Below are 24,682 nucleotides of genomic sequence, written 5' to 3' on the forward strand. Positions count from 1 at the left end.
CTCCTCCTCCTTTTTCAAACAATTTATATGTTGATTTAAGAGAGGGAGAAGAGAGAGAGAGGAAGAGACTGGTAGAATGGGCGCACCAGGGCCTCCGGCCACTGCAATCCAACTCCAGACTCCTGCGCCACCTTCTGCATCTGGCTTACATGGATACTGGGGAATCAAACCTGGGTCCTTAGGCTTCACAGGCAAGTGCCCTAACCACTAAGCCACCTCTCCAGCCGCCCCTTATTTGTTACCCCTGCCTCCCCTCCCCCCCAGGGAGAACAGAGCTAGGTGTGGTGACACACATCTATCACCCTAATAGTCAGGAGATTAAATATACTTTTATTTATTTCTTGCTGTGCCCTTCAACAACAGGGGCCTGATTCTCCTCCGCCCTCCTCAAGTTCTTCCTGGGACAGGGGCACACAAGGCAAGGACACTTGCAGGCAGCAGAAGTCATATTCCATTGGGAAACTCTGCCAAGAGCCAACCAGCCCCTTGCCAAGCTCCCCGAACCACAGGAGGCAGGACCTGCTTTTTTCCCTGGCAGTACCCCCGGGGTGGGGGGGAGGGAGAGCAGGGTGCTTGACCAGAGTGGTGTGAGTTAACAGGAAACAGGAGAGACCCCGCCCCCCCCATGTCATTGACCTTGGAGAGAGAAAGGACATTGAAAAGTAGGGCACATTCCTAAGATGCCCCATTCCTCCACTTAGGTTAACTTCCTTCATTTTCTTTCTTTCTTTCTTTCTTTCTTTCTTTCTTTCTTTCTTTCTTTCTTTCTTTCTTTTTTTGGTTTTTTGAGGTAGGGTCTCACTGTAGCCCAGGCTGACCTGAAATTCACTATGTAGTCTCAGGATGGTCTCGAACTCGTAGCGATCCTCCTACCTCTGCCTCCCCAGTGCTGGTGTTAAAAGCGTGTGCCACCACACCCGTCTGCAACTTCTCTCTTAAACCAGAGAGCGTCCATAATCCTCACTCAACTTCTTGTCTGATCAGGGAGGCAGGGGTGCCGGGTGAAATGGCCAGCCTGTCCCTCTCCTGGGCTGGAGGCAGAGGAACTTTGTCCCATCTAGTAGAGATCTTACTAGGAAACGCTCTTCCTTGGCGCCTCTCTCTCCTTGCTGTCCCATAGTGTTGCCAAGGATTAGGGGAGGAGTTTGCTTCTCTTGCCTCAGTTTCCTCTAGTGAGAAATGAGGCCCATAGAATCTGGTTTTATGCGCGGGTGAGTGCTCTGAAGGCCTCTGTGTGCTGCAGAGCAAATCTAAGTGATAACTTATTTTCTCTTGTACCTGGAAGCGTGTGTGTGTGTGTGTGTGTGTGTGTGTGTGTGTCCATGCGCACATGCACGTGTGTGTTGCCCTGGCCATATGTTTCCCTCTGAGTAGTGGCCCTGCCTTTTTGTATCCACTGGCGAGCTGCCCTCATCCTGAGCACACATAGGTTTGCAAGAAGTATTTCTTTATCAAAAATAATCTCTGGGGGCTGGAGGGATGGCTTAATGGCTAAGGCATTTGCCTGCAAAGCCAAAGAACCCAGGTTTGATTCCCCAGGACCCACATTAGCCAGATGCACAAGGGGGCGCACTCTCCGTCTTTCCCTGTCAGATAAACAAGTAAATAAATAATCTCTGTACTGGAGGGATGGCTTAGCAGTTAAGGCGCTTGCTTGCAAAGCCTAAGGACCCAGGTTCCATTCCCCAGTTCCCAAGAAAGCCAGATGCACAAGGTAGTGCATGCATATGGGGTTCGTTTGCAGTGGCTGGGGGCCCTGGTGTGTCCATTCTCTCTCTCTCTCTCTCTGTCATAAATAAACTAAACTAAAATATTTTTTAAAATAATAACCTCTACAAGAGGAAAATTTGCCAAAATTCATGGGTTCCTTGAATGCCCTTCCCCTCCCTCCTTCCCTATGTAAGCGTGAGGATCAGCCCACCACACAGGAGAGGTCCTGGGAGGACAAGGGCAGGAGGGCTCCCGTGCCCAGGAGGGCAGAGGTAGCCAATTCCTTGTATATCTAAGGCTCAGACAGAGTGGGCGAGACAGAGGAATGAGCGACCTTCCATGGCAGTGCCCTGAGGTGACCCCCCCCCACAACCTGCTCTAGAGGAAATCCTCCACTTAGTGAGGACTTTGGGGGCCCTACTCAAAACTCCTCTGGACCCCTCAGCACACCTGGACAAGTGCTTTTGTCCAGAGGACAGGACAGGACATGTAGCCCTGGTCGGCTCTGCCCGTGGAGTGTCTGAGGCACGTGTGGACCTTCCACCCACCACCCTGAGAACATCCCTACAGGGGCATGACCCTGCCATCTTCCTGTACCAGCTCTGGGCCTTCAACGCGGAACCCGCAGACTGTTAGATCCAGAGCAGTGGAATAGGTGGTAGAGGTCACGCCCGTCCATGCCTTCTCTGCCTCCTCAAAGCCTGTGTAGCTCACCTTTTCATCTTGCTTGTCGTCGGTCCTCCGATAGGATACGGCTCCTGTAAGCAGAGACCTCTGTCTGTCTCAGGGCTCTGGCTGTGGGATCAGGGTGGTGTGTGCTGCGGGGCAGGTGCATGGGCCCCTCATAAGAGCTGAGCAAGAGGATCCGTCTGCCCCACCCTTGTTCCGTGTTCAGATGGGAAGACTGAGGCCCAGGAGTTGGGCGACAGTGGTGGAGGCAGGGCAGGAGCTGGTCCCGATCGATCAGACTGTAGGTCACTCGAGCTGGGTCCCTGTCCTCTGCTCCAGGTGGCTAGGGCTGTGTAAGAAGAGCCTTCAGGCCTGTAGCCTCCCAGAATCTCCTAGAGAGGCAGTTCTGTGAGCTGATGGCCACCACTAAGGGCAATGAGAGAGTCCCAGTGAGGACTGCAGCCAGCACCGGGGACCCTTTTCTTCCAGGGGAGCCCCTCCTCACTTAGCAAAAAGAACACCCTCTTCGGGCAGCCCGTTCAAGTTCTTCCAAAGACCTGCACACCCAATGCCAGCTTCTAAGATGGCCCAGGCAGGGGATAACCAGCCAGTCTGAGAAGTTGGCCGAGGAGGGCTCCAAGGTGTCCCCTGGGAACACAGGAAGATAGCCTGGAGGCAGGGTGACTACCCACCTTCACTGGGGAAGCGGCTCTCGAGTGTGCCCTGTAACAGACCCATGGGAAACTTTGCCTCGGTCCTGCCTGTGACCTCAAACATCTTTGGCCACTGTCACAGTTTGCCGGAATAAGAGCTGGAATGCACCCGCTGAACCTTGGAGTTGGAGGAGGGACTCAGAAGGCAGACCTTGAATGATGTGTCTTGTTTTTTTGTCGTCCCCCCCCCCCGCCGCACCCCCAGCTTGTTGGGATAATTGAGGAGGATGGGTTGGGGCAGGTGAGGGAGAAATGATAAGCTTTTACCTGAAGAAGTGACTCAGGGATGGGAGTTCTGTCTGAGGCCATCCTAGGTCCTCAAGCACCCCGCCCAGCCGCCCTCTGTGGGCTCCCTTCTAGAGAGAGGGAGGCTGTGCCTCAAGATGTGACTTCGTGCATTCCTGTAACTTGGCCATCTTTCTATCACCTCCATCACTACAAGTTTCATGGTTTTCAACCACCGTGGATGGAAAAACACGCCTGTTACGACATGGTGTGAGTCAGCTATTCATAAATAATGGGGCTGTAACCATCAGCCTCGATGTCTGCTGTTTGGCTCTTACTTGGAGACACGGTGTTTGGCCCTTTGGGGGAAAAGGCAAGGGTGACGCTGGAAACTGTTATGAAATTGTGAGGGAGGGATGGCAGAAACACTCTTTTTACTTCTTTCTTTCTTTCTTTCTTTTTTGAGGTAGGGTCTGCCTGTCTAGCCCAGGCTGACCTGGAATTCACTATGTAGTCTCAAAGTGGTTTTGAACTCACAGCGATCCTCCTACCTCTGCTTCCTGAGTGCTGGGATTAAAGGCATGCGCCACCATGCCCGGTGAGAAACATTCATTTTTGGCATCTGGGGAAAGAGATAGTGCTCCCCCAGTCAGTGGGCCAAATTTTAATTCCCACTCATACTTTGTTCTCTAACCCATGATTTTTAAAGATTTTAATGTTTTATTTATTTATGAGAGAGAAAAATGAGAGAGAGAGAGAGAGAGAATGGGCATGCCGGGACCTCTTGCCCCTGCAAACAACCTCCAGACACATGCACCACTTTGTGTATCTGGCTTTATATGGGTTCTGGGAAATCGAACCTGGACCAGCAGGCTTTGCAAGCAAGTGCCTTAAACCACTGAGCCATCTCTCCGGCCCTTTACGCCATGTTTTAATTTTGTACTGTTGCCTTGGCTTTTTGACATTGGCATCAGGTCAAGACCACCCAGAAGGCTTGTGTACTGTGGGGTCCTGAGAAACTTTGCCTAAGTCTCAGGCAGGGCTTCCTCCCAGCCCCCTGAGGTAGAGTCTCATTCTAGCTCAGGCTGACGTGGAATTCACTATGTAGTCTCAGGCTGGCCTCGAACTCATGACAATCCTCCTAACCTCTGCCTCTCGAGTGCTGAGATTAAAGGTGTTGCCACCACGCCCAGCAACTCAGGCTGGGTGTTTTGTCCCTGAAGACCTTCCTTTTAGTTAATCAGGAACACTTCAAGGTGTGTGGGGTGATCTTGGCAGGACCACATTCTATGCTGTCCAGCTGGCTGTGTGACTTTGGCCTTGTCCCTTCTTGAGCCTCAGTTTCCTCAACTGGAAGCCACATTGAGGTGCCTCACCCTAGTCACAGTTGCCCTTTGGGACAAAGGAGCAGGAGCCTGGGTGGATGTTGGGTCATGTCCTTGACCTCTGCCCAGATGTCGCATTACCTCTGTGTCCTTCACATCTAGGAAGATCTCTGGACATGATCATGTGTCCTCTGGGGGCACCGTCACCTCTGGTTGAGATGGCTTACGTTTGATGATCTCTGGAGACCCAGGGTTCCCCTTGTAACAGGCGGACACTTTTCTCCCCGCTCCCCCTTACAGACCATTCTGCTAATATGGGCTGTGTGTGAACAAGTAGCGAGTAGGATGATGTGAGAAGACTTGGGGATGGACCCAAGCCTGCCTGGACCTCTTGCTGAGAGCCAAGGCCAAGTTCTCTTTGCCTTCCAGACCTTGGGTTACATAAGAAGGTGGGGGTGGGAAGTAAGCCCATGGGGTAGATGCCCCCCCCAATGAGGTCACCAGCCTTCCAGCGCAGGACAGCATGGTGACGAATCCTGTGTCCCTGTCCCACATTCCCCTCTCTCCTTGCCCTGGGAGGGGACACAGGAAGTGAATCAGCCCACCCGCGTGACAGCAAACAGAGGAATGCCCTGGTAGATGCACACACGCGCCCGGCCCAACCTACCCTGCCTGTGTTTTGTTTATTTCTTCCATGTTAGCTGTTTATTAACTTCATCCACTGAATCCCCTTCTGACCTTGTTGCTTAATGGAAGGTCAGAGGATTTGTTTTGACCGAATTGGGATGCCGTGTTGTTGGGGTTATTGGTGAATATGAGAAGTAAATCACAATTGGTTGGAAGTATTCATTTAAAACAGAATAAAACCATTTTCTTTTTAAAATATTTTATTTTTATTTATTTATTTGTCAGAGAAGGGGGGAATTGAGAGAGAGAGACAGAAAGAGACAGAGAGAATGGATGCGCCAGGGCCTCCAGCCACTGCAAACAAACTCCAGCCGCTTGTGCCCCCTGTGCATCTGGCTAACATGGGTCCTAGAGAATCGAACCTGGGTCCTTTGGCTTTGCAGGCAAATGCCTTAACTGCTAAGCCATCCCTTGGAAGTATTCATTCTTACAGTCCCCATGAAAGAAACTTTTTGCTGGGCTGTGGGGTCGGCTACATGCTGGGGAAGGAAAATGAACTAGACTCAGTTCCCGACTGCAAGAACTCCCAGTCCAAGGTAACTGGCATTGTCCTGTGTAAGGGCAGGGAGGAGGGTCTGATTATGCTGGAAGGGCCTTGGAGGGAGACGTGTCTGCATGTCACAAGAGCTCCAGAGAGGTAGGGGGTTGTTCCATTCATTTCTGTTCTTGTGGTAAAACACAGAGAACAGTTTACCATTTGGACAAATTTTAAATGTATAGTTCATTGTCACTGAGCAAATTCACATGTTGCAAATATCCGTGGAAAACATCTTTTTTTTTTTTTTTTCATCATCTGGTAGCTGCAATTTTGTGCCCAATAAACACTGACTTGTGGGGCATGGTAGCCCATGCCTTTAATCCCAGCACTTGGGAAAAAGAGGTAGAAGAATGGCTGTGGCCAGCCTGGGAATACAGAGTGAGTTCCAGGTCAGCCTTGGCAGGAGAGAGACCCTACCTTGAAAAAAACAAAACCGGGCTGGAGAGATGGCTTAGCAGTTAAGCACTTGCCTGTGAAGCCTAAGGACCCCGGTTCGAGGCTCGGTTCCCCAGGACCCACGTAAGCCAGATACACAAGGGGGCGCACACGTCTGGAGTTTGTTTGCAGTAGCTGGAGGCCCTGGCGCACCCATTCTCTCTCTCTCTCTCTGTCTGTCACTCTCAAATAAATAAATAAAAATGAATTGAAAACATTTAGGGAAAAAAAAAAAAGGAAAAAACAAAACCCAAGCCAACCAAACAAACAAATAAACTCTGACTCCCCACATCGGCTCAGCTCCAGGCCCGGTGACCACTCTGCTTTCTGACGCTATGACATTGACAACTTGCCGCACCTCGTCCAAGTCTCTGTGAGTCTTTTCGGTGGTTCATAACATAATACTACAATTGGGGGTTTGAATGAAAAGAGGTTTACTTGGCTCACATTTCTCATCCAAGGTCAAGGGGATGCGTCTGGTCCTAGCCTTTTTGCTGCCAATCCAAGGCAGGGCAGAAAATCACATGATGGGAGATAGGAAGCATATGCTATATGCTACATAATACATCATATGTTGGCACCATCAGTTTCCTCCTCCCTGTCCCCCCTTATTGAGTGCCCTCCTTAATGGGATTGCTGGTATTCACGATGGTGTTGTGGGTTATGAGTTGAGAGAGAACACTTAGCCACTGTGTGCGGCGGGGGGCACTGTCTCTGGATATGCTTTACCATCCTGTGGTCTTAACAGTCTTCCCGGCCCTCTTCTGCCAACTTCCCTGTGGTGGGTGTGTTTTAAGTCTACTTGAGCGTTGGGCTCCCAGAAGCTTCTGGATTTCTGCTTTGGTGGGTTTTGAGTGGCCTCGATGTCTGTCTCCGTCACCCTGGCCCAGGTGATCAGGCTCGCCATGGAGGCAGCATCTTGCTCATCTCGCCAGCTCCTCTGTGGTTCCACCTGGGCCCTGGCTGCTGTGAGAGGCATTTCTTCTGCCAAGGAGTCACCTAACCTTGTGTTGTTTGTTGTTGATAGATTTCAGTTGGAGTGACCCTAGCCTTTTTTTTTTTGGTTTCGCTCTAGCCCAGGCTGACCTGGAATTCACTGTGCAGTCTCAGGGTGGCCTCAAACTCATGGCGATCCTCCTACCTCTGCCTCCCGAGTGCCGTTCCACCACGCCTGGCTAAATTCTATGTTGCAGTGCGGTTCGCATTGCTGGTAGAAATCACCCAACCAAGAGCAGCTTCTGGGAAAAAGAGATTTATTTTGGCTTACAGGCTCGAGGGGAAGCTCCATGATGGCAGGGAAAAACGATGGCAAGAGCAGAGGGTGGACATCACTCCCTGGCCAACATAAGGTGGACTACAGCAACAGGAGGGTGTGCCAAACACTGGCATGGGGAAACTGGCTATAAAGCCCATAAGCCCGCCCCCAACAATATACTCCCTCCAGGAGGCATTAATTCCCAAATCTCCATCAGCTGGGGAGCTAGCATTCAGAACACCTAAGTGTATGGGGGACACCTGAATCAAACCACCACATTCTATTTTTTTCTTTCTTGCTTCCTTCCTTTCTTTCTTTTTCTTTTTCTTCTCTCTTTCTCTCTTTTTTGGTTTTCTGAGGTAGGGTCTTGCTCTAGCCCAGGCTGACCTGGAATTCACTATGTAGTCTCAGGGTGGCCTTGAACTCATGGTGATCCTCCTACCTCTGCCTCACAAGTACTGAGATTAAAGGTATGCGCCACGACGCCCGGCTCACCCATCTTGGAAGGATGTAGCTGGGAGTGATGTCCCAGGGGGACTGAGAGTAAAACAGCCTCCAGGTAAGAAAAGCAAAGGACAGAAAGTTGGGTGTCAGGGTTGGGGAAATGACTCAGTGGATCAAACACTTGCTTCACAAGTGTGACGACCCAGGTTCAAACCCCCAGAACCCACATAAAGGCCAGGTGGGCAAGGTGGCCCACCTGTAGTCCCAGCACTCAGGAAGTGGAGACAGAGTATGTCCAGGGCAAGCCAACTAGCTAACTTAGCTGAACTGGCTAGCCCTAGGTTCAAGTGAGTGGCCCTGTCTCAGCAAGTAAGGCCGGAAGCAGTGGATGAAGATGCCAGTGTCAACCTCTACCTTCCACATGCAAGTGCGTACCACACACACACACACACACACACACAAAGAAGAAAAAGGAAAATCAGATGCTAGGCATGAGCCAGGCATAGTGGTACATGCCTTTAATCCCAGTACTTGGGAGGCAGAGGTAGGAGGATCACCATGAGTTCAAGGCCACCTTGAATTCCAGGTCAGCCTGGACTAGAGGGAAACCCTACCTCGACAAATCAAATATGGCATGGTAGCACATGCCATCAATCCCAGTTCTGAAGAAGATGAGGTAGTGAGAATCACTGCGAGTTCAAGGCCTACAAGTTTGGACTACAAGAGTGAGTTTCAGGTCAGCCTGGGCTAGACTGAGTCATGCCTTAAAAAAAAAAAACAGCAGGGCCGGAGAGATGGTTTAGCAGTTAAGACATTTGCCAGCAAAGCCAAATGACCCTGGTTCAATTCTCCAGTACCCATGGAAACCCAGATGCACAAGGTGGCTCATGCATCTGGAGTTTGTTTGCAGTGGCTAGAGGCTCTGGCACACCCATACTCTCTCTCTCTCTCTCTCTCTCTCTTCAATAAATAAATAAGTTAATTAGCCAGGCATGGTGGCATATGCCTTTAATACCAGCACTCGGGTGGCAGAGGTAGGAGGATCGCCATGAGTTCAAGGCCACCATGAGACTACATAGTGAATTCCAGGTCAGCCTGAGCTAGAGTGAGATCCTACCTCAAAAACCAAAACAAACAAAAAATAAGCTAATTAATTAATTAAACAAAAAAAAGTCAGTGGCCCCAAAAGCCATCACGTGGGTAGGTGGGACAGCTCTGAAAGGGTGGCGTGCTGCATGGGGTGGCCAGGTTTCTAGCTTGCGGCCTGGTGGATGACGGAGTGCCTCTGTCTAAGCTTGTAGGAGGAACAGTGGTTTGAGAAGGTGGAGAAAGGATCAGTTTGGGTCAGATGGCGTTAAGGAGCACATGGAACCACAAGAGTAGAATGAACTAAATGACGAAAGGGTGGGCTGAAGAGATGGCTCAGTGGTTAAGGTGCTAGTCTGCAAAGCCCAATAACCCAGGTTTGATTCCCCAGTACCCACGTAAAGCCAGATATACAAGGTGGCACACGCGTCTGGAGTTTGTTTGGAGTGACCAGAGGCCCTGGTATGCCCATTCTCTCTCTTTCTCTGAATAAATCTATCTCTCGCTCGCTCGCTTGCTCGCTCATAAATAAATAAAAAACAGAATTTCTTAAAAATATTTTTAAATTTTTATTTATTTATTTGAGAGCGACAGAGAGAAAGAGGCAGATATAGAGAGAATGGATGCGCCAGGGCTTCCAGCCACTGCAAACGAACTCCAGACACGTGCGCCCCCTTGTGCATCTGGCTAACGTGGGACCTGGGGAACCGAGCCTCGAACCGGGGTCCTTAGGCTTCACAGGCAAATGCCTAACTGCTAAGCCATCTCTCCAGCCCTCAGGGTTAGGGTTAAAAAAAAATAAAGATGAAAGGCCAAAGACGGACAACCAGTCAAAAACCAGGGAAAGGACTGCCCTTGGGTGGCAGGGAGGGCCTGGTGGGGTCGGCAGCCGGGACACACAGTGGCCGCTGTGCAGTGTGACCCCCTCCCTGTGCCCGTCACTTCATCAATCCAAGCTTGAGACTCTCTGCTTAGGCCCTGGGGTGGGGGTGGGCAGAGCAGGGCATGGGCGGCGACTAATTTGTTTGCTCAGGGTGGACCTGTGCCAGTGCCTTGGCGCAGTTAAAGATGGAATCGCGATAGGCGTGCTCGGGAGCAATGGAGCGTGCCGTGGCAGTGGGTCAAGGGCCGTGGATGGCAGCGAAGGGTGGGGAACTTTGCGGTCTCAGCGCTGCTGACACTTTTTATTTATTTATTTTTTATTTTATTTTCGAGGTAGGTTCTCACTGCAGGCCAGCTTGACCTGGAATTCACTCCGTAGTCCCAGGTTGGCCTTAAACTCACAGTGATCCTTCTACCTCTGCCTCCAGAGTGCTGGCATTAAAGGCATGTGACACCATATATCCAGCTCTATTGCTGACATTTTTAAAATATATCTTATTATTTATTTATTTTTTTAAATTTTGTTTATTTTTATTTATTTGAGAGTAACAGAGAGAGAGAGAGAGAGAGAGAATGGGTGTGCCAGGGCCTCCAACCACTGCAAACAAAGTCCAGACGCGTGCGCCCCCTTGTGCTTCTGGCTAACGTGGGCCCTGGGGAATTGAGCTTCGAGCTGGGGTCCTTAGGCTTCACAGGTAAGCACTTAACTGCTAAGCCATCTCTCCAGCCCTGTTTTATTTTTATTTATTTATTTGAGGAAAAGAGAAAGAAAGAGAGAATGGGCACTCCAGGGCCTTCAGCCACTGCACACTGAACTCCAGACGCATGTGCCACCATGTGCATCTGGCTTACGTGGGACCTGGAGAATCAAACCTGGGTCCTTAGGTTTCACAGGCAAGCTCCTTAACTGCTAAGCCATCTCTCCAGCCCTACTGCTGACATTTTTTTTTTGTTTGTTTTGACATTTTTTTTTGACCAGACAATTATTTGTTGTGGGGGACAGGTTTGCACCCTGGAAATGTTTCACAGTGCTCCTGGATTCCGTTCGCTGGGTGCCAGTGGCCACATTCACTCGTGGACTCACTGTGATGATCATCTCCAAACATGGTCTGCGGGGGACCAAAATTAACCACCCCCACGTGAGAACCACTGGACTAGGAGGCAGAAAGGTTTTCTTGAAGAGCTGATGTTAGTCTGAATTCTAAAAGGTAGATAAGAATTTACCAAGCAGTGTTTCCAGTTTTTTATTTTATTTTATTTGAGGTAGGGTCTCACTCTAGCTCAGGCTGACCTGGAATTCACTATGGGCCAGAGTGAGATCCTACCTTGAAAATCTGCCCACCCCCCAAAAGAAGAGGATATTCCCAAACGAAAGGACAGGACCCGAGGACGGGCTTGCGGCTCTGCAGGCGGGAGGAGGCGTGATGCTGAGTCTCAGGAGGGTGGTGACAAACCCTACGTCTGCGACATTTGCGGCAAGATCCAGCCGGGGCTCAGCTACCATTATGCTCACACCCACCTGGCCAGCGAGGTGGGGGACGAAGCCCAAGACAAGGAGACCCGATCCCCACCAAACCACAGAAATGAGAACCACAGACCCCAGGAAGGACCAGACGGGACCGTCATACCTGAGAACTACTGTGACTTCTGCTTGGGAGGGGGGTGGGTGGGAATCTAACATAAACAAGCAAAGTGGGAGGCCCGAGGAGCTGGTGTCATGTGCAGACTGGTCACTCAGCTCATTTGGGAGGAGAAAGCAGGACGGTGACAGCGGCCACAGCATGCGCACAGGGGACTTATCCTGTTCCACGTCAGAAAGTGTCGCCTCAACTTTCTACGGCTTTGATGAGGGCCATGTGGAAGAGCCTGGCTCCTGTCGAGGACAACGCAGTGGCCGAGGCTCGCCCGCAGCAGATCAAAAGGGCAGCTGCTAAACCCACGGGACAGACTGGGCCAGTTAGCCTCCCCCTCTCACTGTGGTCATTGTTCTGCCTCTGATATGTGGGATTTTAAAGTGTTATTTTTAAATGAAACATGATTTACGTTTTCCCTTTAAAAAAAAAAAAAAAAGAATTAACCAGGATGCAGCAGGGGAGGAGAGCCAGCTTTCTGTCGCTGTGATGGAGCTAAGAACGTATCTGAGACAATCACCGCATAAGGAGGGAAGGTTTATTTTGGCTCATAGGTTTGGAGGTTCCAGGTCATGTCTCTTGGCCCTGTTGCTTTTGGTGTGTGGTAGAGCTGCTCACCTCATGGTGGCTGGAGAGCAGAGAGAGAAAACCGAAGTCCCCATGTCTCACATGGCCTCAGCTCACCTCCCATTAGCCCCAGCTCTTCACGGTCTCATCACCTCAATACTACAATAGTATAGTACTCTGGGGACCATGCCCTCAATACATGGGCTTTTGAAGGGCACTTGGCCAAACTGGAGCACAAGAGAAGTATCCAAGGGCTGAAGAGGTGGCTCAGTGGGAAAAAGTGCTTATCTTGCAAACGCGAGGATCTGAATTGACTTGTTTTGTTTTGGTTGTACGAGGTAGGGTTTTCCTCGCGCCCAGGCTGACCTGGCATTCGCTATGGAATCTCAGGGAGGCCTTGAACTCACGGCGATCTTCCTACCTCTGCCTCCCGGGTGCTGGGATTAAAGGCGTGCGCCACCACGCCCAGCTGAGGACCTAAATTTGATCTCTAGTACCTACCCATATAAAAGCTGGGCATCATGGCACACACCCATAATCTCAGCGCTGGGCAGGCTGAGGCAGGTAGCTACCTGGGCCTCACTGGTCAGCCAGGATAGCTTACTTAGCGGGCTCCAGACCAGTGGTAGAGCTTGTCTCAAAGGAGGTGGATGGCATTCCTCTGGCCTCCACGTGCACACACACACATACACACACGCATGTATACAAGATAAACAACAAAAAAGGTTTTAAAGAGGGCACTCAATGTGTTATCATTACCTTCTTATTGCTGGGACAAAATACTTGCCTAAAAGCAGCTGATGGGCTCTCTTTTTTTTAATATATTTTATTTATTTATTTATTTGATAGAGAGAGAGAGGAAAAGGCAGAGAGAAAGAGAGAATGGGTGTACCAGGGCCTCCAGCCACTGCAAATGAACTCCAGATGTATGTGCTCCTTGGGCATCTGGCTTATGTGGATCCTGGGGAATTGGTCATTAGGCTTTGCAGGCAAACACCTTAACCGCTAAGCCATTTCCCCAGCCCCAAGCTGATGGGGTCTTTCATCCTGGCTCCTTCTGCCCTGTGATCTCTGCCTGGACATGTGCCCTCTTGCCCGCTCTCCTCTTCCTTTTGCCCCTTGACCTGGCCTGAACATCCGTGAGAGTCTGTCCCTCCTGGCTAGGACCAGCTTGGCTGTGAAGAAGAGAATACTTATCTTGACTTGGCTGTGTCATGCTTTGGGGGTGCCCTCTCACTTTGATTATATGTAAGATTTATCTTTGAGGGCTGGAGAGATTGCTCAGTGGTTTAAGGCACTTGCCTGCAAAACCCAAGACTTGAGTCCAGTTCCTCAATACCCACATAAGCACAAAGTGGTGCATGCATCTGGAGTTCATTTGTAGTGGCTAGAGGCCCTGGTGCACCCATTCTCCCTGTGTCTTTTTGTTATCTCTGCTCGCAAATACATAAATAAAAATATTGTTTAAAAAAGATTTACCTGGGGGCTGGAGAGATGGCTTAGCGGTTAAGCGCTTGCCTGTCAAGCCTAAGGACCCCGGTTCGAGGCTCGGTTCCCCAGGTCCCACGTTAGCCAGATGCACAAGGGGGCGCACGCGTCTGGAGTTCGTTTGCAGAGGCTGGAAGCCCTGGCGCGCCCATTCTCTCTCTCTCCCTCTATCTGTCTTTCTCTCTGTCTCTGTCGCTCTCAAATAAATAAATAATAATAAAAATTAAAAAAAAAAAAAGATTTACCTGGTTAGAGACATGGCTTAGCAGTTAAGGCAGTTGCCTGCAATGCTTAACACCTAGGTTCGATTCCCCAAGTACCCACCTAAAGCTAAATACACAGTGGTGCATGCATCTGAAGTTCATTTGCAGGGCTGGAGGCCCTGATGTGCCCATTCTCTCTCTCTCTTTCTCTCTCTGTCTTCTATCTCTCTCTACCTGCAAATAAATAAATAAATAAAACTTTAAAAAAAAGATTTATCTTTGTAAACAAAAAGTAGCTAATGAGAGGAAAGAGTTTATGTTTTTACAGTCGCAAGAAGAAAGCTTTGTGGTGTCAGGGGTCAGCATGGCATGAGCAGAGGCTGGACGTCACCTCTGCCACCCACAGCAGGTAGGAAACAGCAGCAGGAGAGTGAGCCGAAGTCTGGTAAGGGGAGCTGGCGCTCCACCACCCACATTGCCGCCAGCTGGGATCAAGCGCATGAGTTTATGGGGGACAGCCGATTCAAACCACCACACAGAGCTATGTGCAAAGGCCCTGAAGTGGGAAGAGGCAGAAGGGGAGATCAGCAAGGAAGCTGGCCTCGAACTCACAGCGCTCCTCCTACCTCAGCCTCCTGAGCACTGGGATTAAAGACATGCACCACCACACCCAGCTTCTTAATTTTATTTTTTTGCAATTCTTTTTTTTAATTTTTTCTCAATTTTTATTAACATTTTCCATGATTATAAAAAATAGCCCATGGTAATGCCCTCCCTACCCCCACTTTCCCCTTTGAAATTCCATTCTCCATCTTATCCCCTCCCCATCTCAATCACTCTCTCTTTTATTTTGATGTCATGATCTTTTCCTCCTCTTATGATGGTCTTGTGTAGGTAGTGTCAGGCACTGTGAGGTCATGGATATCCAGGCCATTTTATGTCTGGAGGGAGCACGTTGTAAGGAGTCCTACCCTTCCTTTGGCTCTTACATTCTTTCCACCACCTCTTCCACATTAGACCCTGAGCCTTGGAAGGTGTGATCGAGATGTTACTCAATACTCCAGTCACTTCTTTCCAGCACTGTGATACCTTCTGAGTCGTCCCAAGGTCACTGCCATCTGAAAAGAGAAGATTCTCTACCCAAAGTGAGAGCAGCGTTAATATAAGGGTATAAATATTAAGAGAAGTGCTTACTGGGCAGTTTGATAAGCATAGTATATACATTTATCCAGACATCAGCAGATGTTACACCCCTAGGGCTCATGACTACCCCTGTTTTAAGTTTTCAGTATCAGGGATGTATTCCCTCCCACGGTGTGGGCCTCCAGTCCAATTGGAAGGCAGTTGGTTTAATTTTTTTTCTATTTGTCTATCTTGTGGTTTTTCCATATATGTGCGGAGTTTAGTTCCTCTTTCTGGTTCTAACTATATAATACTCCAGTACTGGTTACCACATTATCTTGAGACATTTTCCTCCACCCAGGATATCCCACAGAATCACCTCGTACCTGAGTCATTTTGCAAATGCAAGTAGGTATGTGTGAGATAATGTCACAGACTTGGATAGGCTGAGGCAGACGGTGTGGGCATTTGGGTTTTGAAAGGCACTGGCAATTTGCCACCAGAAGGGTTTGTGAGAACGCACACACCTCCGGCAGATAGTGTTATCAAACTGATGTTTGCTGATCTAGAGCCCAAAGGTGGTTTTGCCAAAGCTGGGCATAGTGGCTCATGCCTGTAATTCCAGCACTTGAGAGGCAGAGGGAGGGGGATGGCCGCAGATTTGAGGCCTGCTTGGTCTACATGGTGAGATCTCACCTCAGGAAAGAAAGAAAGAAGAAAGAAAGAAAGAAAGAAAGAAAGAAAGAAAGAAAGAAAGAAAGAAAGAAAGAGACATGTCCTTGATGTTGCTTTGTTTGGTTGTTGGTTTTGTTTGTGATAGGGTCTTACTATGTAGCCCTGGCTGGCCTTGAACCTGCGAAGCTTCTGCTCAGGTGTTTCAAGTAGTTTTTTAAAAGTGTATTTTTATTTATTTATTTGTAAGGAAAGAGAGAGAGAATGTGAATGGGCACACCAGGGCCTCTTGCTGCTGCAAATGAACTCCAGACACAGGCGCCACTTTGTGCATCTAGCTTTACATGGGTACTGGGGAATCAAACCCAGGCCCACAGGCTTTGCAAGCAAGCACATTAACTTGAGCCGTCTCTCCAGCCCTCATGCTGTTTTTAAAAGCTTTTTATTGACAACCTCCATATACACAATGTATCCTGATCATAATCCTCTTCCAACACTCTCCTTTTCCCCCTTCCTCTACCTGTTCTCCACTGAACCCTATTTCTATCTAGTCCCCCTCTTTTTGTTTGTTTGTTTGTTGTTTTGTGAGGTAGGGTCTCACTCTAGCTCAGACTGACCTGGAATTCACTATGTAGTCTCAGGGTGGCCTCGAACTCACGGCGATCCTCCTACCTCTGCCTCCAGAGTGCTGGGATTAACGGCGTGCGCCACCACACCTGGCCTTTTTCCCCTTCTGTTTTAATAATTTCATCTTCTCTCCCCCTCCTGTCATGCATGTCTTCTGTAGGCAGTGTCAGCCACTGTGCGGTCAGGAGTACCAAAGCCACTCTGTGTCTGGAAGACAATACTGTTAAGTTTTCTTCCCCTTCCTTCGACTCTTACATTCTTTTTTTTTTTTTTTAATTTTTATTTATTTATTTATTTGAGAGCGACAGACACAGAGAGAGAGACAGGTAGAGAAAGACAGGTAGAGGGAGAGAGAGAGAATGGGCGCGCCAGGGCTTCCAGCCTCTGCAAACGAACTCCAGACGCGTGCGCCCCCTTGTGCATCTGGCTAACGTGGGACCTGGGGAACCGAGCCTCGAACCGGGGTCCTTAGGCTTCACAGGCAAGCGCTTAACCGCTAAGCCATCTCTCCAGCCCGAGTCTTACATTCTTTCTGCCACCTCTTCCATGAGCCTGGGGGGCGGGGGGTGATAGAGATGCCTCACATGGTGTTGAACACTTCACTCTTTCTTCCTCTCAGCACTTTGGTGAGGCTTGAGTCACCCCAGTGGTCACTGGCATCTGAAAAGAGAAGCTTCTCTGACTTTACCATGAATACATGTCATAGACCGGGAAAACGTTTGCATTTTTCCTTCTTTGTGAGCTGTCTATTCACGTTTTGCTCTTGTGTTGAGTTGGGGGAAATGTTGAGATATCAAGGAAACTTGTCTTTTGTCCGGAATATAAATTACAACCACTCCTCCCCCCGCCCCCAACTGGGTCAAGCAGGGTGGTTTTTTTTTTTTTTTTTTTTTTTCCTGTTTCTGCTATATTTTATATAGGGGATATCTGAAGAGGCAGCGAGATAGGTGGGCCCCAGGAGGGGCCCAAGGGTGGTCTTTGGGCAGCAGGGGAAGCCCTTGGGCCTCCTAACATGCTGAAGAGAGGAGAGAGGATGCACGGACCAAGTTGATGGGGCAAGGGGAAGTGACTGAGTTTCCCTGGGGACGGGTTGTGTTTGAGGCATGAGACAGGGCCGAGGGCCAGAGGTCTACTGTGCCAGGTGGACAGGGGTGGGTGGCTGGGCTGGACCCTGGAGTCGGAGCTAGATGAAGGAAGGGCGGGGACGGCGCTCCTGGCTGTGCCCTCTTAGGTCCCGCCTGTCACCTTAGCAACCGTCAGCCCCAGGGCTCAGCCGTCCAGAACCTGGGCTAGGAGCCGCATCCTTCCTGCCTTCACATGCCAGCCTTGTTTCTAGGCCCGCATCGCCCTCCAGGCCTGAAGCCGTGCTTCAGCGAAGTAGCTTAAATCACCAGGCCATCTCACATCGTGTCCTTGTCTGTGCTTCCCCTTTCCCGGGGACCCAGGCATCCCCACCTCCTGCCCCTACCCCTGCCTGGGTCTGCTGCTCCCCTATGGCCCTGCGTGACAGAGTGTGCCTCTCCTCTGTGGACAAGTAAGCCAAGTGGCCTTCTTTTGCTGGGATTGCCTGTCTGTTGTCACTTTTTATAATTTTTTATTTATTTATTTTCTTTTCAATTTTTGTTTATTAACAACTTCCATGATTATAAAAAATATCCCATGGTAATGCCCTCCCTCCCCCCACTTTCCCCTTTGAAACTTCGTTCTCCATCATATCCCCTCCCCCCCCAATCAGTCTAATTTTTTATTTATTTTAAAAAAATATATTTTTTTACTTATTTATTTGAGAGCAACAGACAGAGAAAGAGGCAAATATATAGAGAGAATGGGCGCGCCAGGGCCTCCAGCCACTGCAAACGAACTCCAGACGTGTGCGTCCCCTTGTGCATCTAGCTAATGTGGGTCCTGGGGAACCGAGCCTTGAACCGGGGTCCTTAAGCTTCACGGGCAAGCGCTTAACCGCTAAGCCATCTCTCCAGCTCTAATTTTTTATTTTTTAATTAAAAAAAAAATTTTAGAAAGAGTGTAAGAGAGAGAGACAGAGAGAGAATTGGCGGGCCAGGGCCTCAGCCACTGCAATGGAACTCCAGACACTTGTGCCACCTAGTGGGTATGTGCGACCTTACACTCGCCTCACCTTTGTGCGTCTGGCTTACGTGGGATCTGGAGAGTCAAACATGGGTCCTTGGGCTTCTCAGGCAAGTGCCTTAACCACCAAGCCATCTCTCCAGTCCTGTTGTCACTTTTAATTCCACATGTCAAATCCTGTAGGGCTGGGGAGGTGGCTTAATTAGTAAAGGTCTTGCTATGCAGCTGTGAGGACCTGAGTTCAAATCCCTAGGACCCATGTGAAAAGTGTGGTGGCACACTCATGTAACCCCAGCTCTGGGGAGGTGGAGACAGGAGGATCCCTGGAGCTTACGGGCTACTTGTCTTGTTGTGAGTTCCAGGTCCAGTGAGAGCCCTGGCTCAAAAACTTAAAGTGGATTTAAGCCAGGCATGGTGGCGCACGCCTTTAATCCCAGCACTTGAGAGGCAGAGGTAGGAGGATCGCTGTGAGTTCAAGGCCGCCCTGAGACTCCGTAGTGAATTCCAGGTCAGCCTGGGCTAGAGTGAGACCGTACCTTGAAAAAAAAACAAAAACAAAACAAAAAAAAAAATTAAAGGAGGGCAATTGAGGAAGACTCCTGATGTCATACTCTGGCCCCCATGTGTGGGCACACACACGTTCACATTTGTATCTGCCCACACATGTATAAACAACATTCACACAGGAATACCACACATATAAGCATGCAATATATATATATATATAAACTCTTGTGAGTTTGTGAGAGACCACCAAGGGCCTTACAGAGTATGAGAATAAAAACTGCAGGTGGTTTAAGAGGCAGTCTGTCTTTTTATTTTTTAAAAATATTTTATTTATTTATTTATTTGACAGAGAAAGAGGGAGAGAGAGAAAGAGACAGAGAGAGAGAGAATGGGCACACCAGGGCCTCCAGCCACTGTAAACGAACTCCAGACACATGCGCCCTCTTGTGCCTCTGACTAATGTGGGTCCTGGGGAATCGAACATCGGTCCTTTGGCTTTTGCAGGCAAATGCCTTAACCACTAAGCCATCCCTTCAGCCCAGCAGTCTGTCTTTTAAGACTTCTGGAGGAGGTGGCTTTAGAAGCACCTCTGAAGAATGGAGATGAGGGGAGGCCTTGGGGTGGGAATGGTCAGAGCCAGCTGGGAGGCACAGTGTGTGTGTGTGTGTGTGTGTGTGTGTGTGTGTGTGTGTGTGTGTATGTGTGTGGACACTGATCAGAACTGGAGGTTAGGGCTTCAGAGATGGTTTAGCAGTTAAGGCTCTTGCTTGCAAAGCCTAAGGACCCAGGTTCTGTTCCCCAGGACCCACATAAACCAGATGCACAAGGGAAGGCATGTGTCTGGAGTTCGTTTGCAGTGGCTGGAGGCCCTGGAATGCCCAGTTTTTCTTTCTCCCCACCTCTCCCTACTGATCCTTTCTCTCTCTCTCTGTCTCTCAAGTGAATGAATAAATAAAATAATAAATAAATTAAGCCAGGCATGGTGATACACATCTTTAATCCCAGCACTTGGGAGGCAGAGGTAGGAAGATTGCTTTTAGTTCAAGGCCACCCGGAGACCATAGTGAATTCCAGGGCAGCCTGGACTAGAGAGTGAGACTCTACCTTGGGGAAAAAAAAAATTAAAAAAAGAATTGGAGGATAGAGAAGTCAGTTCATCTGACTGTGTACAGGGCAGTCGGGGTAAGAGGATCAAAGACAAAGGGTGGGTGAGGACACTTGGTGAAAAGCTGTTTCATCTCCCCAGTGTAACTTGACTTTGTAATGATCCCCACTGGGGCCTCAGGCAGGACTGGATGGCAGCTTATGCTGAAGCTCCCCCACACTGACGCGGGCTCCATCCAGACATCCCGTTGGCACAGCCCTGCCCCAGACGAACCCAACTGCTCGCCTCACTCCCTCACCCCTGCCCTTGGTGCCCTCCTTGCCACCTTCTTCCAGGTTCCACGGCACGAGTGGTCTCCCTCCCTTTCCTCCTGCCTGTCTTGAGCGGACACTCGGGCGTCCACTGGTTCTGACTTCCAGGGATATTCGTTCAACTGGAGGAAAGAACAAAGACCAAAAAGCCCTCGAAACACTAGCGACGGAGTCCGAGAAGTGTGGGCCACTAGTAGAGCACTTGCTGAGCAAGGTCCAAACCCTGCTTTGTTACACAAGAAAGGAAAGAGGAAAAGAAAGGAAGATGGGGCCTGGAGAGATGGCTCAGTGGTTGGGGCATTTGCCTGCAAAGTCTGACGATTCCCCAGAAGTGGCACATGCATCTGGAGTTTGCAGTAGCAAGAGGCCCTGGTATGCCCGTTCTCTCCCTCTCTCCTCTCTGTCTCTCTCTGCTTGCAAATAAATACATAATTAAAAAAAGAAAGAAAGAAAGAAAGATGGGCTGGGCGTGGTGGCGCACGCCTTTAATCCCAGCACTCGGGAGGCAGAGGCAGGAGGATCGCCGTGACTTCGAGGCCACCCTGAGACTACAGAGTGAATTCCAGGTCAGCCTGGGCTAGAGTGAGACCCTACCTCAAAAACGCCCCCCCCAAAGAAAAATAAAAAGGAAAGAAAGATGGGCTCAAGAGTTGGCTCAGTGGCTAAGAATGTTTGCCACTTAAGCATGAGGGCCGGAAAGGGCCCGGACTACCTGAGTTTGACTCCCCAGCGCCCATGTAACAGCTGGGTGTGGCAGGACACGTCTGTAACCCTGGTCTGCAGTGGCACGGGGAGAGACTGGCGCAGCGGTGGGACTCACTGGAAGACGGCAGCCCTGGGTCGAGGAAGATCTCCCGTCTCAGTGAAGTACCCGGAGCAGTTGTGACGGGGCACGGGAAGCTCCTGTTTGGCCTTCAAGCCCGGCAGCGTGCCCCTCACCAGTCTGCGCACACACATGCCAACGCCACACCTGGCATGTTCCACCACACTCTACACGCACGCAAGAAAGGGAGAGAGGAAAAGGAAGCAAGGAAAAGATGTCCAAAATGAAGAAAATTAACTATTTATTTGCAAGCAGAGAGAAACAGAAGAGAGAGAACCGAATGGGCGCCCCAGGGCCCCCAACCGCTGCAAATGAACTGCAGACCCAGGCGCCACTTTGTGCACCTGGCTTTACATGGGCACTGGGGACTCGAACCCCAGGCCTTAGTCTTTGCAGGCAAAGTGCCTTAACTGCTGAGCCTTCTCTCCAGCCCCGGAGACTTAATTGACTGTTAAGGGCAGTGATTGGGGAGGCGTTGCTGTGAGGGACTGGGGTCATGTCACACGTCTCCTTTGGGAGGGGGTTGCCAGCCTAGACCACAGTCCTCTGTCAAAAGTCCCTAAACTGCTGGATGTTCACACAGCCACCCGTGCAGCGATTGCCGGTGTGACCCTGTGATCTACCCTACTGCTGCCTAAAGCATCTGTTCCTCCTGGAAGGTGGGACTTGCTGGGCGATGGTTCGTTAACCTCGCTGTCAGCAAGCCCTTGCCTGGTTCCGGTGAGAACTGACAGCAGACTTCACGCTTGTCCTAAACATGTATGTTGCATGTGTTAGCCCCTCCCTCCTCCAAGAAAGACACTACAAGGTCACTGATGGTAAGTAGGATATAAGCAGAGACTGGCAGGGGCCCAGATGGGCTGTGGTTGGTAGAGAAGACTTCAGGAAAGAGGAAGAAATGAGCAGATGGAGGTGGGGAGAGGGATGCAAAGAGACGGGGAGACCACAGAAGGCCTGGGTGTGTGGGTGTTGGAGGTGGAGCATCGAACCCCAGAGCATGGTGACTAGTCACCCTGTGGGTGCCGAGAAAAAGGAAGGAGCAGGTGCCGAGGAGTCCCTGTGGTTTCTGCCTGTGGGGAGCCACGGGGGACCTGAGCTGGAGGGACTGGGGGCCATCTGGAGTAGATTCGGAAGTCTAGAGTTTCTGCGCGAGCCCAAGATTCATTCCTATGGAGTACGTAGTTACCCTGAACCTGTCCCAGGTAGGACGGACTGCCTGCCGCTCAGAAGTGGTTACTCCTGGCTGGGGCCTTGCTTGGGGCTAGGTGTGGCAGCCGGGCAGCCAGCTTAGAAAAAAGCACACTGGGAAGGAAGAAGTTCTAGTTCTGAGGATGGGCCTTAGGAGTTCATTTCTTGGATGTTTTTTGGTATACATCTTCCATAGAACCTAACTATTATTACTATTAAAAGAGAAAGGGAGGAAAAAAAAAAAAAAAGGGCTCACCAGGGCCTCCAGCCACTGCAAACAAATTCCAGACGCATGTGCCCCCTTGTGCATCTGGCTTACGTAGGTATTGGGGAATCAAACCTGGGCCACTGGGCTTCGGAGGCAAGCGCCTTAACCGCTAAGCCATCTCACCAGAGCTTATTAGTATTTTAAAAAATACTTTTATTTATTTATTTGCAAGAAGAGAGAAGAGGAGGAGGAGGCAGGCTGAGAGAATGGGAGTGCCAGGGCATCTAGCCGCTGCAATTGAACCCCAGATGCATGCACCACTTTGCCCATCTGGCTTTACATGGGGCTGTCAGGCTTTGCAAGCTAGTGCCTTTAACTGCTGAGCCTTTGTCCTGAGTCTGGCCCATTTTACTCCTCACCTTTGTCCCAGGATAGTCCCTGAAACTCTGACGCTGAGACACGGCTTCTAGATTGTCACTCCACAAGACTGGGTTCTCTGTAATTGCAGTCTGGCCTCTGGCTGTGTGACTGACAATGGGCAAACCACCTCACATCGCCAGGAATGAATTCTGCAGCCACAAATACCCCATGCCAGGCCCCTGCAGGCTGGTGGTGCTCTGTGTGGTACAGGGAGGGATATCAACTCTTGGCTGGGTCCCAGAAGGCCCACAGGTGCTGGAAACACCCTCCATTGACACTAAGCCTCCGATTTGACTTTCAAAGGGGAGGCATGCTCCTGATAAGATGGCTCAGGCTCAAGAAAGACAGCTTTGTCTTGGGATGCCTGAGTTTGCCAGTTCTGATGGAGTGAGGAGGCATGCTCACTGGCTAAGTGTGTGTGTGTGTGTGGGGGGGGGGGTAAACAATTCCCACCCTGGGAAACCAGGAGGGCTGCAGGTTCCTGGGCTGTCTGTGTTCAAGCAAGACTTCACCATCACTCACCAAGTGCTTGCCAGAGCTTGGCATTGTATTTTTATTAAATATTTTATTAGTCAATTAATTTATGATTATTTTTTCATTTTGTGTGTGTAAGCATGTTCAAGTGTGTGCAGGTGAACATAAAAATACGTGTATATCGAGGTCAGAGGTTCCTCAGGAATCATCTGTCTTTTTATTTATTTAGTAAAGTTTATTTTTATTCATTTATTAGAGACAGGGAGAGAAAGAGAGAGACAGACACAGAGAGAGAATGGGCATACCAGGATTTCTAGCCACTGCAACTCAACTCTAGATGCATGCACCATCATATGCATCTGGCTTATGTGGGACCTGGAGAATTGAACCTGGGTCCTCACAGGCAAGCGCCTCAACCACTAAGCCATCTTTCCAGCTCCCCCCTTTTTTTTTGAGGTAGGGTCTCACTCTAGCCTAGGCTGACCTGAAGTTCACTATGTGGTGTCAGGGTGACTTCCACCTCATGGCAATCCTCCTACCTCTGCCTTCCGGATGCTCAGATTAAAGGTGTGGGCAACCATGTCCTCCCCCCTTTTTTTTGAGACAAGATCTCTTCTTAGTGGCTTTAAAGATTCTTTTTCCCCATTTTTATTTTTTTAAATTTTATTTATTTTTATTTATTTGATGGTGGCAGAGAGAGAAAGACAGACACAGAGAGAGAATGGGCATGTCAGAGCCTCCAGCCACTGCAAATGAACTCCAGATGCATGTGCCACCTTGTGCATCTGGTTTACATGGGTCATGGGAAGTCAAGCCTTGAACCGGGGTTCTTAGGCTTCACAGGCAAGCGCTTAACCACTAAGCCATCTCCCCATCCCCTTAGTGGCTTTAAATTCACCTAGTTAGGCTAGACTGGCTGGCCAGGGAGCCCCCGGGATCCTCCTGTCTCCACCTCCCCAGTGCTGGGGTTATAGGCTTATGCCACCATTCTTGGCTTAAAAAAAAAACATGGGTGCTGGGGTCCTCATACTTGGGGTGCAAGCACTTTACTGACTGAGCCATCTCCCCATCCCCTAGTTTATTTTTGATCAATATATTCATTGCATGGTGTTCAGGCCAGTAGTTCGATACATGCGTATCACATTGTGCCGATCAAATCCAGCCTCTGTTTATCTACTCATCCATCTTCCCACTATTCTATTCTGCATCCTGGTTGGCTTGCTTTGGGGAGGGCGTGCAGAGTTTGTCTTTCTGTCTGCTGTCTCTCTTAGCACAGTGA

The 24,682-nt window shown here is 49.8% G+C and overlaps 1 protein-coding gene and 1 pseudogene across 1 annotated transcript in view; both read left to right on the forward strand.

Moving 5' to 3' along the window:
• Positions 1 to 24,682, forward strand: part of Paqr5 (progestin and adipoQ receptor family member 5) — a 98,151-nt gene that overhangs the window by 849 nt on the left and 72,620 nt on the right. The gene's annotated exons all lie outside the window — the stretch shown is intronic.
• LOC101607759 lies at positions 3,909 to 11,903 on the forward strand (annotated as a pseudogene).

This window comes from Jaculus jaculus, chromosome 10 (genome assembly GCF_020740685.1).
Source record: "Jaculus jaculus isolate mJacJac1 chromosome 10, mJacJac1.mat.Y.cur, whole genome shotgun sequence".
NCBI classification, from domain to species: Eukaryota; Metazoa; Chordata; class Mammalia; order Rodentia; family Dipodidae; genus Jaculus; species Jaculus jaculus.